This window comes from Parasteatoda tepidariorum, chromosome 7, assembly GCF_982258835.1.
Source record: "Parasteatoda tepidariorum strain Cologne lab strain chromosome 7, Ptep-v5.0, whole genome shotgun sequence".
Classification (NCBI taxonomy): domain Eukaryota; kingdom Metazoa; phylum Arthropoda; class Arachnida; order Araneae; family Theridiidae; genus Parasteatoda; species Parasteatoda tepidariorum.
This window is the reverse complement of record NC_141761.1, coordinates 101,308,037-101,321,031: the sequence shown is the minus strand read 5'-3', so window position 1 is coordinate 101,321,031 and position 12,995 is coordinate 101,308,037. Positions and strand designations below refer to the sequence as shown.

At 31.0% G+C, this 12,995-nt stretch overlaps 1 protein-coding gene across 7 annotated transcripts in view; it reads right to left on the bottom strand.

Moving 5' to 3' along the window:
* Nucleotides 1–12,995, bottom strand: part of LOC107445477 (uncharacterized) — a 156,435-nt gene that overhangs the window by 57,400 nt on the left and 86,040 nt on the right. Inside the window, exon 1 of one of the 7 annotated variants that reach the window (XM_071183071.2) lies at nucleotides 1,424–1,934. The exons of 5 other annotated variants lie outside the window; for them this stretch is intronic. The gene's annotated coding sequence lies outside the window, so the exon portion shown is untranslated. Of the gene's footprint in view, nucleotides 1–1,393; nucleotides 1,935–12,995 lie in introns of those variants that run through there. One more of the 7 variants, XM_071183072.2, reaches the window with a different exon arrangement.

Below are 12,995 nucleotides of genomic sequence, written 5' to 3'. Positions count from 1 at the left end.
ATATACTCAGAATGTAAGAATTCATTATGTGACGAAACTGAATATGAGTTACGAATATTCAGAGTAGATCTACAAAAAGTGATATGAGTTGAAAACTTCTTATATTCAGAATAGAAAATTCTAATTTTAACGATATTGAAATTAGTTTTAAAAAAACAACTCGAGATAAACATTGTGACTCAGAGAAGATAATAAAAATAAAAGTGAAAAAAAGAAGCTTTCCCTTTTATGAAGTTCCCAGGTGTGCGTTTTGAAAGGAAAATTGTAAACAAAACGCCCTTTAATAGGTAATCAACACAAAAGAGGGCGGTGTTTACATTATCTTTGTATACCTACTCAATTAGTAGACAGGATGACTTTCTTCATGCTCTTTAAGAGGTAAAAGACTTACCAAGATGCCGAAAATAACTATTATTTCCCTTTATTTATGAAATAATTAAATAAGTTCTAACTATTCTCTTTTTCTCCAAAAAAAATAATTAATAAATAAACATTCAGAATATTTTCAGGCAATAAAATAATTTTTCGTATTTAAGGATCAAATAATTAAATGTTTAAAAAGAGTAATCTTTTCACACTGGAAGTGAAAGTAATACAGTTGTAGGTGTAATTTTTATTTAATTTTATAACCGTCATCGAACAGCCGACCAATTTTAAGTTTACGACTAACAATGGTCAATTTCGTAGCTTTGTAATTTTGAACCAATCCAGAAAACAATGGAACTCCAGGATCAAGTATTGGAAGAAATTTAATTGAAAGACCTTTTTGATGGAACTAATCCGCATTTCAGTTACATGGAGGAAAACCACGAAAATCTCGCACGATTCTGGGCAAGGGGACACTAACCCATGTTCCGTCTACTATTGAGGATAGTTTACGTGAGCACTGTGGTCGGTGCGAGCCGGGGGCAGAATTCTTATCGACCAACCATCGCTAGTCAATTCGAGTTCAATTGTCTTCTGGATTGTGTTCCAAAATTACAGGGCTACGGAGTTGAACATTGATAGTCATTAACTTAGAATTAGGTAGGTAGGCAGCCGGTTATAAAAGAAATAAAAGTAAATCTTAGAAAAGGTTTCATATTGCCAATCACATATTTTTTTCCCGTGTTTAAGTATATAAGGAGCAACATTTTGTTAAACCCATTACTACTTGAAACTGTTTGTAGTTAAACATCCTTGTCTAATGTTGTTTAATTTTTAACAGTCAACTTCTAGTGTTATTTTAAACACAAATCAAAAATTCAATATACTGAAATTGACAAAATAATCAAATTTAAAGAAAAAATATTTGTTAAAATCAAATTAATAAATAAATAAATAAATAACACTTAAGAAAATGATAAAGATTATTTCTATATAAATTCCAATATTAAAACAAAATTTTGCATACATTTTTACTTAAAACATCAGTAGTACTCACTAAACTTCTCTTGAGCTGAAATATTATCAACATTACCATTCCACAATGACCAGCATTATCAACAGCAAAATGGCTCAAGTATGTGTCACACTAGGTTAAACACATTCCCTCACCGCCAACACGTATTCGTCCTCTGAAGCAAAGTCCTGCTAACCTAACAATTGTATTGTTTGCACGTATTTGTCACAATTCTCTAGCCTTATCTTCAAAGACGGATAGCGCACAAGGTCAAGGATCCGTGGTCACGCGTTGAGGTCTTGTAGACAAAGTTCGAAAGGGTCAGCTTCATCTTTTCAAAGTCCAGATAAGTGGGCGGGGTGGCTATGTTTTGAACAGCGGGGGAAGTGTGAAACGGTAGTCAAAATACCACCCTCCTGACTCCCGTCTGATATTGATCACCTCTATAAGGGGTGCATAAGCAGGTCTGGATTTTCTTAGAATTATGAGGGATATTCGGTTTCCCCTCTTCCTAGAAATCCAAGTTATCTTTTATGGCTGACAGAAGTCTGGCTACTGTAGAAAGTCAAGTGATCATATATAGCATTTCGATATCATGATAGTATATTAGAAAATTTAAGTGCTTGGAGTGATATAATGAAAAGCCACACTTTCAATTTTTTCAGGATAACGTTTTTGCTAAAAAAAAAAAATACAATTTCGATGTATGAGCAATAGGATGTTTTTATTTATTGCTATTTAATGCAGTGAAAATTTTGGAACTTCTTAGTTCCGAAATATGATGGTAAATTAAAAATTGAGGGGTTTCAGGCAGTGTTAAGGTTAATTTAAAAGAACCGGGGGTTCTTAAAGAGTTTTTGTTTTGATGGGAAAAAAACGCGTAATAGGATGTTTCTGTAATTATTATGTTTATAACTAGTGAAAGTTTAGAAAACTATTAATTTTGACATCATATGATGGTGTATTAAAAAAATTGAAAGGGTTGAGGCATTATAATGATAAGCCATACCTTCAAGATGTTCAGTAAAACGTGAAGAGTGGTTTCGGTGGAAAACATCCCGATTAGCAGAAAGGAGTTTTTGTTTATTGTGCTACTTTTTTAATAAAAATTCCGACAATGCGACTAGTATCTATTTGCAAACAATAGTAAGGAACAGTTCCACGGGAAAATGTCACATTTGAAAAAAAAAATCAGACAAATAACAAACTACCTTGTACTGTATTTCAAATCGTTGCATTGTCAAAGCATGCATAAATTTTGCATTTTCAATACTAGTTTTTATAAATATCAACTAATAAAACAAAATAATTTTTTCAAAATAATAAAGCGAAATAATTACTCAATTGTTTTCTAGAGAATAAATTAATCCAACTTATTTTCAAAGCGAAATAAAGGGAAAAATTTATAGATAAAAACTACACTACACTGTAATTTAAATCGTTACACTGTAAAAGCATGCGTATATTTCGCATTTTCAATATTAGTTTTTAAAAATTTCTACTAATAAAGCAGAATTGTTTTTTCTTACTAAAATATTTTCCAGAGAATAAATAAATCCACCCCATTTGCTAATCCAGATTAAGTAGAAATTTATACATAAAAACTACTTAACACTGTCTTTAATCGTTACATTATCAAAGCAGACGTAAACTTCTCATTTTCAATAATAGTTGTAATAAACTTCTACTAATAAAACAAAACTTTTTTCTTACTAGATTTATTTCTAGAGAGTAAATATTAGGTTTATTTTTTCCTATCACTTAACTTAAAAATATAACTATTAATAAAAAACTTAAAAGTACAAAATAGGCTCGAAATAACTGTTAAACATTAAATATTAAATCTTTCAAATGAAGGACGTAAAAAAAAAAATTCTTCGCATGAAACAAAGAACACCATTTACTCTATTCATTTTCTCTTATACTATAAAAACACAGAAATATAAATTTCTATTTAAATTTGAGTTATAACTGAATATTTTATCCGTTTGGCGCTTTTTTACTGCAGACTATAACTTTATACGTCGTTAAGTTTAAATTGCAACACCTTAAGCATTCTTCAAAAGCAATAAAGATTTCCGAAACATTAAGGACGGCGTTTACATGGAGTAAGAATTGGCGACATAAATTTTATGAATTAGTCGTTTTCAACCTTGGCGCGAATTCCCGGACTAATCTTTGAATAAACAAATGATCAAAAGAGTTAGGTTTTCTGACTGCTTTTTCTTTTGAAAAAGTACATATTTTGAGTGTCGTTCACTGTTGAGGTCAAGGTTTTAATCAGGTAGTCTGGGCACTGGCTACTAGCTCGTCAAGTCTCTCTGCATAATTTTTCACTTCAATAGCAAAAGAAAGATTTCTCTGATGATGTTCGAATCTTTACTTCATGATGAGAGTTGGCGGAAAAAAAAAGAATCTTCTATTTCATTTATTTTGTTACCTTATTTTATGGATATGAACTGGATATTTGATATGCTAATAATGCTATCTCCAAGAGGTTATAGAAGAGAAATAGAAAATAAATCAAGTGGAGGTTTATGTACGTGTGTAGAATCTATTTATCGGTTTTATGGTTGATCCAAACTAAGCAGATTCTTTATTTTGCTGTTTAAAGTAACAATTTGAAACTTTGTTTTGAAATTCACATTCCATACCAAGTTCTTAGCGATACTAAAGAACAGCAAGGTAATTGAAATAATTATTGCAAGTAAAATAATTTTATTTCAGATAGCTTTAGCCTTCAAAATTATCCACATATTATATAAATTGTAAATTAGCTTTATATTTTGCTCAACTTGCAGCTAGAAATAGCCCTAATATGTTTTATTTTGTTTACTAACAAAAGATGTGAAAAATAAAAAATAAAAAAATACAAGACAATTCTGAAGAAAAAAAATTCATTTGAACAATTATTTTCCTAAAAAATAATGATGCTCCCCCCCCCTCGAAATTGATAATCAAAATGGCTTCAGAACTGTATGAATCACAGTACGGAATTTCTCAAAAATAAAACATTCTCAAACATATTGCTGATCCAAATCGAACAAAAAGCAATTATGACACAAATCATAGGCTGATTGGAAAATGGCCTCCTTGTTATTGTTGCTCATTTTACGATGAGTCAGGCTGATTTCGAATAACCTCGAAGATTTCCTATACAGCCTGCATTTTTTAGATTCATTAACTATTAACGCATACGCTTTTAGGCAAATTATAAAATGTGCGAAAATTACATAATCAGCCCGAAGATGTTTAGGCTTATTGAAATAAGATATGTTCTCTAATTATCCTAAAGGTATGTGGGCTCGTTGTAAAAAGCCTAAATGCTGTTAGGATGATTATAAAACACTGTAGACTTTTGTAATCAGCCTAGCTTATTGCTAAGTGACGGCGGTGATTTTGCAAGGAGCAGAACCATTCAATTAGCTTATGACATACATGCGAAACTGTAACTTTCTATTAAAAAATCTTCCACGAAGGCTAGTTAGTCTCAATGTTTAGCTACAAATTACAAAGCTACGGAGATGAATATTAATAGTCGTAAACTCAAAAATTGGGTAGCTGTTCAACGACGGAATAAAATAAAATTAATTATAATAAATTGGCCTGACTAGTTTGCTTACTAGAAAAGCCTCAATAATTTTCAATAAAAACCGTAATAATAATGAATGAACTAGATCAATGAGTTAACCTTTAATCAATTCATCAGTCCCCTTGCCTGAAAATGATGGTAGCTAATAACACCAAAGTTTCGTACCCCTTTCACTTGCGATGCCGTACAGAAAAAGGTTTCGTCGCTATTTGCAACCTTTAGATGAATTGATGCAGGATATAACGTAATACAGTTTCGGTGGTTCGGTAAAACCTACTCCGAAATTATACGTTATTTGATTAAAGAGCTTTTGTACTCTAAGTAGGATGTAGTTTTTCAAAAAAAATTGCATTATTAATTTTTTGTAATTTATACATTTTGGGAATATATATAGTATCAGGGAGACAAACCTCCTCCAAACATACATTAAAACTACGCCCCTGCTCTCCTGACCAAACTATGATGACCTTTTTCCCGAGGATTGCGACTACCTCCTATTATTCCGGGGTCAGAAATCTGAATCAGTTGAAGCAAAGGTATGTTTATTCAGAGCAAGTACGTTTTTGTGCTTTATTTCGTAACTTCAGTGCCGATCTTATCAGACACGATAGGAGAGAGGGCACTCAGATCAGACACCCAACAATTTGGCACGATATTCCTAACCCCAGCAAAAGCCAAGCCGGCTATCGACTCAACCCACTATATCGCCTGGATGGCAAAAAAAAAATTAATAACAGAAATTATCATTAGGTAATCAATAGCAAAAACATTGTTATTTTGGCAAATTAATTTATGAATTTTTCGTTTTAAGGGGGGGAAAACATATGAAGTTGAAAAAAAAACAGCAATAAGCCAGAGTTAAAAAAATAATTCTTATCATCATATTATGCGATGGCATTTGAACCCTCCAACTTTGAGCAAGGAATATTAATAAGCAGGGAGTAATTCTTCTTTTTAGAGACCACTATGCAAAGTAATAAAATCTAATCAAACCAAACAAGCAAAATAATGAGGGAGATTAGGGAACAAATTATTCCTCAGACAAAATCGATCGATTCCAGAAGTGATACATGGAGACGTCATCAATCTTGGTACTACGTACCTACGGAGTACGTACTTCAGATAATCTAAACAAGAGGTTAGGCAGCATTTTATTTTCTCAATTCCATCATCGATGGGGACTCGCGGAGCATGCAAAATAGCATTTCAGGGGTGATCTAAACAGAGAAAGAAGAAAGTGAACCTGTTTTCTGAGAAAGCCTGAAGGGATGGAACGACGCTAAGTGGTGAAATTTTTTGAAGGTGAAACGAATTTTTTTTATTTCATTTCACTTTTCCTCTGGGCTATGGGGCTAGTAAGACAACTTGGAGACGCTCGAAATCATCTCGTGAGAATAAGTCTTCGCTTCAGAACTTTTCTATCCAAAAATTTCACTTCATTCCAAATGTATGTTCTTGAACCATAGAAAGAAACTAAAGGGTAAACGAGTTTGAACTAACTCCGTAAAATCCTGTTCAGATCCTCTTCTAGATAACTACATCCCCCAGCGTATTTTATTCCAGAACTCAAAGTCGTTTATTTTTCTTTCCGAATTTTACAATAGCGTGAAAGTAAAAGTCTAAAGATCTTGAGAATTACCCTCATGAATAAGAGACTAAAAATATTCAAGTTTAGCATGAAAGTATGAAGTCTGAACAGAGATAAAGATTTTGAGAAATACTCTCTTGAATAACGTTCTAAAGAAGACAAGTTTAGAAAAAGACGATTCAATGATGTTAAAATAAATCCACATTTTCTGCAGCTAGAAAGAAATAAAACCGGAGGCAACTTTGAAATTTTAAATGGAAAAAATGTTTTCTGCAGTAATAGCACACCAGCATTTTCCCAAAAAAAGGCTGCAATTTCCGGATGGAAAAAAATTGGAATTTATAAATATAAATTTTGTAAAATTTTTGTATTGAATTTAAACTATTTTTTTTAATTAGAGGTCACACATTCTTCAAGGGAGTACATATGCAGGGCCTGAAGTCCAAAATAAATTAAGAACGAAATTGCCTCTAAAATTAAGTACAATTTAAGGATGCTGATTCTCCAATGGAAACAATTTGTAATACCAACATGGATTCGCACATATACAATTCATAATAGTTTCAATAATTCCTGCACTTAGGTGGGAAAAAAAAAATTTTTTTTAAAAAAGAAAACTCCACGTTTTTTTTTAAACAAAAAAGGAAGGAAAATAGTTTAAGTATGAAAAATTAGTTAAGTAGTAGCAAAATACGAGGATTCTCTTGTGAAAAGCAGTTGCGTATGATATAGTGATGAGGAGAGAGTTCAGAGATAAGAACTTTTTATATATTTCTCCCACATCGAATACTTTTATGCCATCAAATCAAGGGTAATTGTCTCTAATACTGGAAGTAGATTGATATCGCACTTGACGCACTATGAAGACTTAGTCGTTTATTTTATTATTTATTTTGAATTCGAAATTTATTTTTTAGATAAATATTTTTTCTTCTTGTAAACTTCAACAAAAATTTGGAAAATTTTATTTCATATTCTTAAAAAAATAAAAAATGAAATAAAATTTTAATGGTAGCTAGCTGTTTATTTATTGAACGCTCCTTTTGGTAAATTGATGTCAAGAATCTTGTAAGCAATTCAAGATTTTATTCAAAGAATATTTTTCAAGCTTCTTCCTTTTTCACTGTTCATAATTTTGGAGTAGAATTGCGTATAATATCGTTCAAATTTGTTTCAGCTTTAATACGGTGCTTAGTTGAACTTATATTCGTATTTTTTAAACTTAATTACATAATACTACAGCTCTATTTAAATGGAAATACAATAAAATTTAACACCTTAATACAATTCAAGGATATTATAGTTTAACGTTGAATCGATATTTTTCAATTTTCAGCTGTTACCTGCCTCTTTCTAACATGGTACTGCTCAAAGCAATAAAACTAAGTGGGGGGGGGGCATTAAATGTAGGGAACTATCTAACATCATATGTTTAGAAAAATCTGGAAAATAAACTAACACTTGTCTTTATTGTGTCGAGCAGTATTTGTCTTGTCTCTTATTCCCAAAAAAATGACGCCAAACAGCTTTCAAATCACAAATCCTTACGAGGGAAGAGAGAAAAAAAAATCTTCAAGGAATGTGCAAGTACTACAGTGAATACTTGACGATAAGACTGCACAGAAGATTAAAACAGGTATTTGACATTGAAAGGCCATCATTTGGCGATCTATCAAAATAAAAAGTTCTCTTTTTCTATTCCAGAGTTCAAGAGAGCAGGTTTTCCTTTACCGAAATTCATTTTTTTTTTCTTCGCTTTCAATGCAACTAAATGATAGCATCCTTCCTTTCCAAATGTTGGTAAGGAAGAAATCCACTTTCAATAAAACCTGATCAAAACTACATTCCAGTTTGCTCGTTAGAAAGGAAAAAATTCGAACAAATCCTCGTCATTATACTATGATTTTCAAGTTCGATGTTAATTACGAAAAAAAAAAAAAAAATAGATGCCCTATTGTGTCAATAATCTCATTGACAGTAATTTCAATTTTAACAATAGTATTGAAAGTAAAAAGTTATTTTTGTATTCAAAGGATTATTTCCTTTATCGAAATTCCTTTATTTCTCCCCTTCACTTTCAATATAACTAAATGATAGCATCCTTCCTCTCCAATTGATGGTAAGGAAAAAATCCCTTTTCAATAAAACCTGATCAAAACTACATTCCAGTTTGCTCGGAAGAAAGGAAGAAATTTGAACAAATTCTCATCGATATGCTATGATTTTCAAGTTCGACGTTAATTACGAAAAAAAGAAGAAAAAAGAACTGGATGCCTTATCTTATATTAGTAAATAATCTCATTTTGATGATAATTGATACAATTTAAATTTTAGCAATAAATAACATTGAAAGTAAAAAGTTATTTTTTTTATTCAAGACAGCAGATTTTCCTTTCTGAATTCCATTTCCCCCTTCACTTTCTAAACAACCAGATGATAGCACATGTTGGAAAGGAAGAAATTCAGGGAATTTCCTTTCCTTTGTCATTTTCCCACTATTCCCTATTTCGACAATTTCCGCAAAACACCTGATATCTCATATTTGTCAATAATAATTGAGAATATCATTTGACTCATCATCATAGTTGGCCAGACAACCCAATGCCTTCCTATATTATTTGACTATAAGTTCAAATTTGACTATTATTAATAACAAAAAATTCTCATTCTATTCAAGAAAAAAGGCTTTCTTATCCGAAATTTATCCCCCCCCCCTTCACTTTCAAAACAACCAGATGACAGTATCCTTCCACTCCACATGTTGGAAAGGAAGAAATTCGGGCAATTTCCTTTAACTTGCCATTTTACCACGATTCTCGAGTTTGACGGTTGGTTGCTGCGACAAAAACACTGGATGCCTCATATTTGACTGTCTTGTCGAGTGTCATCTCATTCCTTGCACCCTACTTTACCCTCCCCCCCATCATATTTTCTTCGACCCCCATAACGTCCGCTTCCTCCTTTTCTAACAAAAAAAAAGATCCTATTCCGAATCATCTCAAAGGGAAATTGTAGACACTTATGTTAGCTAAAAATAAAATGCCATACATAACCCGGCGTTTTTCATCTTATGTTCTAAACTAATTAAAGAGGAAGTAATAATTTATAGTAAAAATGAGGATTTCGACAGCAAAGGCTCAACTAGAATGGAAAGTACTCCTTAAAACACCGAAGTCAATGCCCAAAAAATAATTACCCTATAAAATACTTCAGTGGCGAGAATTGAGGCTACGTTGCTATTATTTATTATAAAGGCCAGAATCTAATGTCATTAGAATCTTTTTTCTTTTTTTTTTTTTCAAGGGAGCAATGTTCTATACTTTTTTGGAACTTTTTCTTTGAAATTTTTAAAAAAATAATTGAAAGGATTTTTTTTAGAAATTTGATTTTAAAAATTATTAGGAAATTTTTCAGTTACATTTCTACAGCTTTAGTTTTTTTTTTTTTTTTTTTTTTTTCTTTTAATACCTTTTAAGGCATTGTTTTTAAAATGTATTTTTCTTAACTCTTTTTTTTTCGTATGATGTTTTTAGTATTTCCTTTTTCAACTTCGTTTATGAATATTAAAAAAAAAAAAAAAAAATTCAGAGTATATGTCAGAGCAATTTTTTATCAGACTCATACAATTTTAATAATTTTTATTTCAAGATTTAATGAAAACTGTAACTCAATTTCCCTTAGTATCTGCATTGTACTACAACTTTGTATGGAAATGTAGGAAAGAAATACCGTTTTAGATAGAAATGATTGAAATTTTTGTTTATAACAGAGAATGTTAATTCATTTAAAGAGCCTTTTTTGACTTTTTAGAAAGTTTTTGTTATTTGTATAGCACTTTTTTTTTTAAATGCAGGTATTATATTTATTACATAATTGCTAACGATATTTCTGCTTTCGATAAATTTCTTTCTAAACAGTGGTTGCAACGTGCACTACTAACTTCATTATGATGCTACCCAACCTTATTGCCAGTTATTGTAATCAGAAGTGTTACTTTCAAGGTATTACATGCCTACATACCAAACGTTCTAGTTAGGCGTCGTGCTTAAATGTTATTTACAAGTACTCTGCCTGAACAATAAATGCCATTTTTAGGTACATTTTGTGCCTATATATAATAAAAAATATTAATAAGAGCTATTTCTACACTAAGAACTTTACCTGATCTATTTTGTTGGGTTACTGTTATTGGATACCTTTTGTAATTGGATACCTTCAAGTGACGTCATCCTAGGTAAATCCTGTCATTTGTAAATTGAGAAGTCAATCAGGTTCGAAACACACGAGTGACGACGCTTACAGGTATTCAATTAAATCTGATTTCAATCACATGGTTAGGCATAGTTACTTTACCTCATCTCGAATTGCAAGCACCCAATCGTCTTGTATTACGCAAGAGGGACTCCTTTTTAATTTTTAATATCTCATTTCCTTTAACAGAAAATAATTTTATTTAAAAAAAAAACGTTCCATGAAAATTCAGTTGAAAGATTCAATAGAAATTTAGATCTAATTGAATACCTGTAAGCGCCGACATGCCAGTGTGTCGAACTTAATTGGTTTTTGAATCGATGAATGCCACGATCTACCTACGATGACGTCACTTGCAGGCATCAAATTGAGTAAATAATTCCATTTTAAATTCATAAACGTGAACTAACAACATATGCATTAAAAGAGTCATTTTAAAAGGAATCTTTCAAATCAATTGGAATTATTATAGTTTTTACCAAAATTATTTGTTTAAAAAAAATGAACAAAAGATAAATTCATAATTGTAAACTAACGAGCTGCATAACTAACGAGTTATTTTTTTAAAGAGAGACTTTAAAAAGTCTCCATTGCATATTTAACTAAGAAGCCTATTATAATTTTAGTAAAAATTGCTCACTTTTATTAAAAAAAGAAGAAAAAAGTACCTTATTATTGAAGAAAAAAAAACTCTTCTTTTTAGCAGAGTAAAATGAGCTCTGTTCCAGAAATTGCAAAAAGAATTTTAATTAGTTTAAAAATTGCTTATTTAAAACCAGTGCGAAATAAAGAACTGGAGCTGAAAATAAAGCATTCCATTGTTCATATCGTTAACCGTTCTTAAAATCATCTATATTCCGCAATAAACATATTCGTTTGAAATAGCATGAAAGAAAAAGAGATTAGTTAAGATGAGAACGAAGCAAATGAATGCAATAGGCGTCAATTGGACGTCACACACAATGAACAATGATATCGGCTCTATCGCCATTCTCACCACGAATTTCTCTAAAATAAGAGCAGAGATTATATCAATTGATGGCAACGTCTGCTAAACATATCTTTAGAGTGCATTATACTTAGTTGGTTGAAGAAAATGGTATGATTATTTAAAGAGAAACATATAAACATTCTAATTGGCTTCAGAAATAAGAGATGTTGCATAAGCAGCAGAGATGGTGATTTTTAACAATAGTGGGTTATGTTTAATGATTGCTTAATGTTTATTTGGGTAGTACTAGTTAGCAAAAAGGAATTTTTTTTTATTTACTTGATGACTATATTCGTTATTTGCTTGATTTAAATAAAAAACGTAAATATTTCTCAAAGAAAAATATTTGTGGTGATCGCTGTAGGGTATGAGAAAATTTTATTGCCACAATTATAGAAATTAGGTTCTATGGTGAAGACTTTCCAAGCGAAGTAGCGAATGATTAAATTTGCCTGGAAAATTGAAAATATTGCTCAGTTACAGAAATAATGTTCTAGAGTGTCGACTTTCCAAGCGAAGGCTTCAATTTGCCTAGACAGTTAAAAACGTTTAAGCTTGCAGAACCATAACAACGTTCAAATTTGTTGTAATCCAAATATGAAGCTTAGTTGAACCACATTTTTGTCCTTCTTAAACCTTGTTTACATGATTCTATGGTTCAAATCGAAAGGAAACAGGGCGCTATTTAACACCTTATTAAAATTACAGCAAAATTGTACCATATATAGTACAAGGTACCAATATTATGGCTTAACATTAAACCGATTTTCTAGGAGTGTATACTTTGCTGTAAAGCAACCTAAAACAGTATTCACTTAAACTAATTATAAGTCAAAAGATATGACGCAAAGCGAGCTTATATTTTTGGGGAATCGTAATTTGTCAAGTGAAATTACAATTTGACCGAACCGTTTTTTCCTATATAAAATTAGCATTAGACTGTTTAATTTTCATCTCCCATAACAGAAATAATAATAAAAAAATTGTATAGAATTTTAAATTTGATAAATAAAATTTCGCTAATGGCAAAAATGGAAGGAACAGTTATTGTAAAATGATGGTTTATTTACTAAGGGTCCATTTCAAAAGTTCTCATCAAATTATACAATGTCTAAATTTATTTAATGTTAAACAAAATTTTCCAAATTTTCGAACAGTGAAAACTTTTGCGTGGTCAGAGTGACCTTTGAAC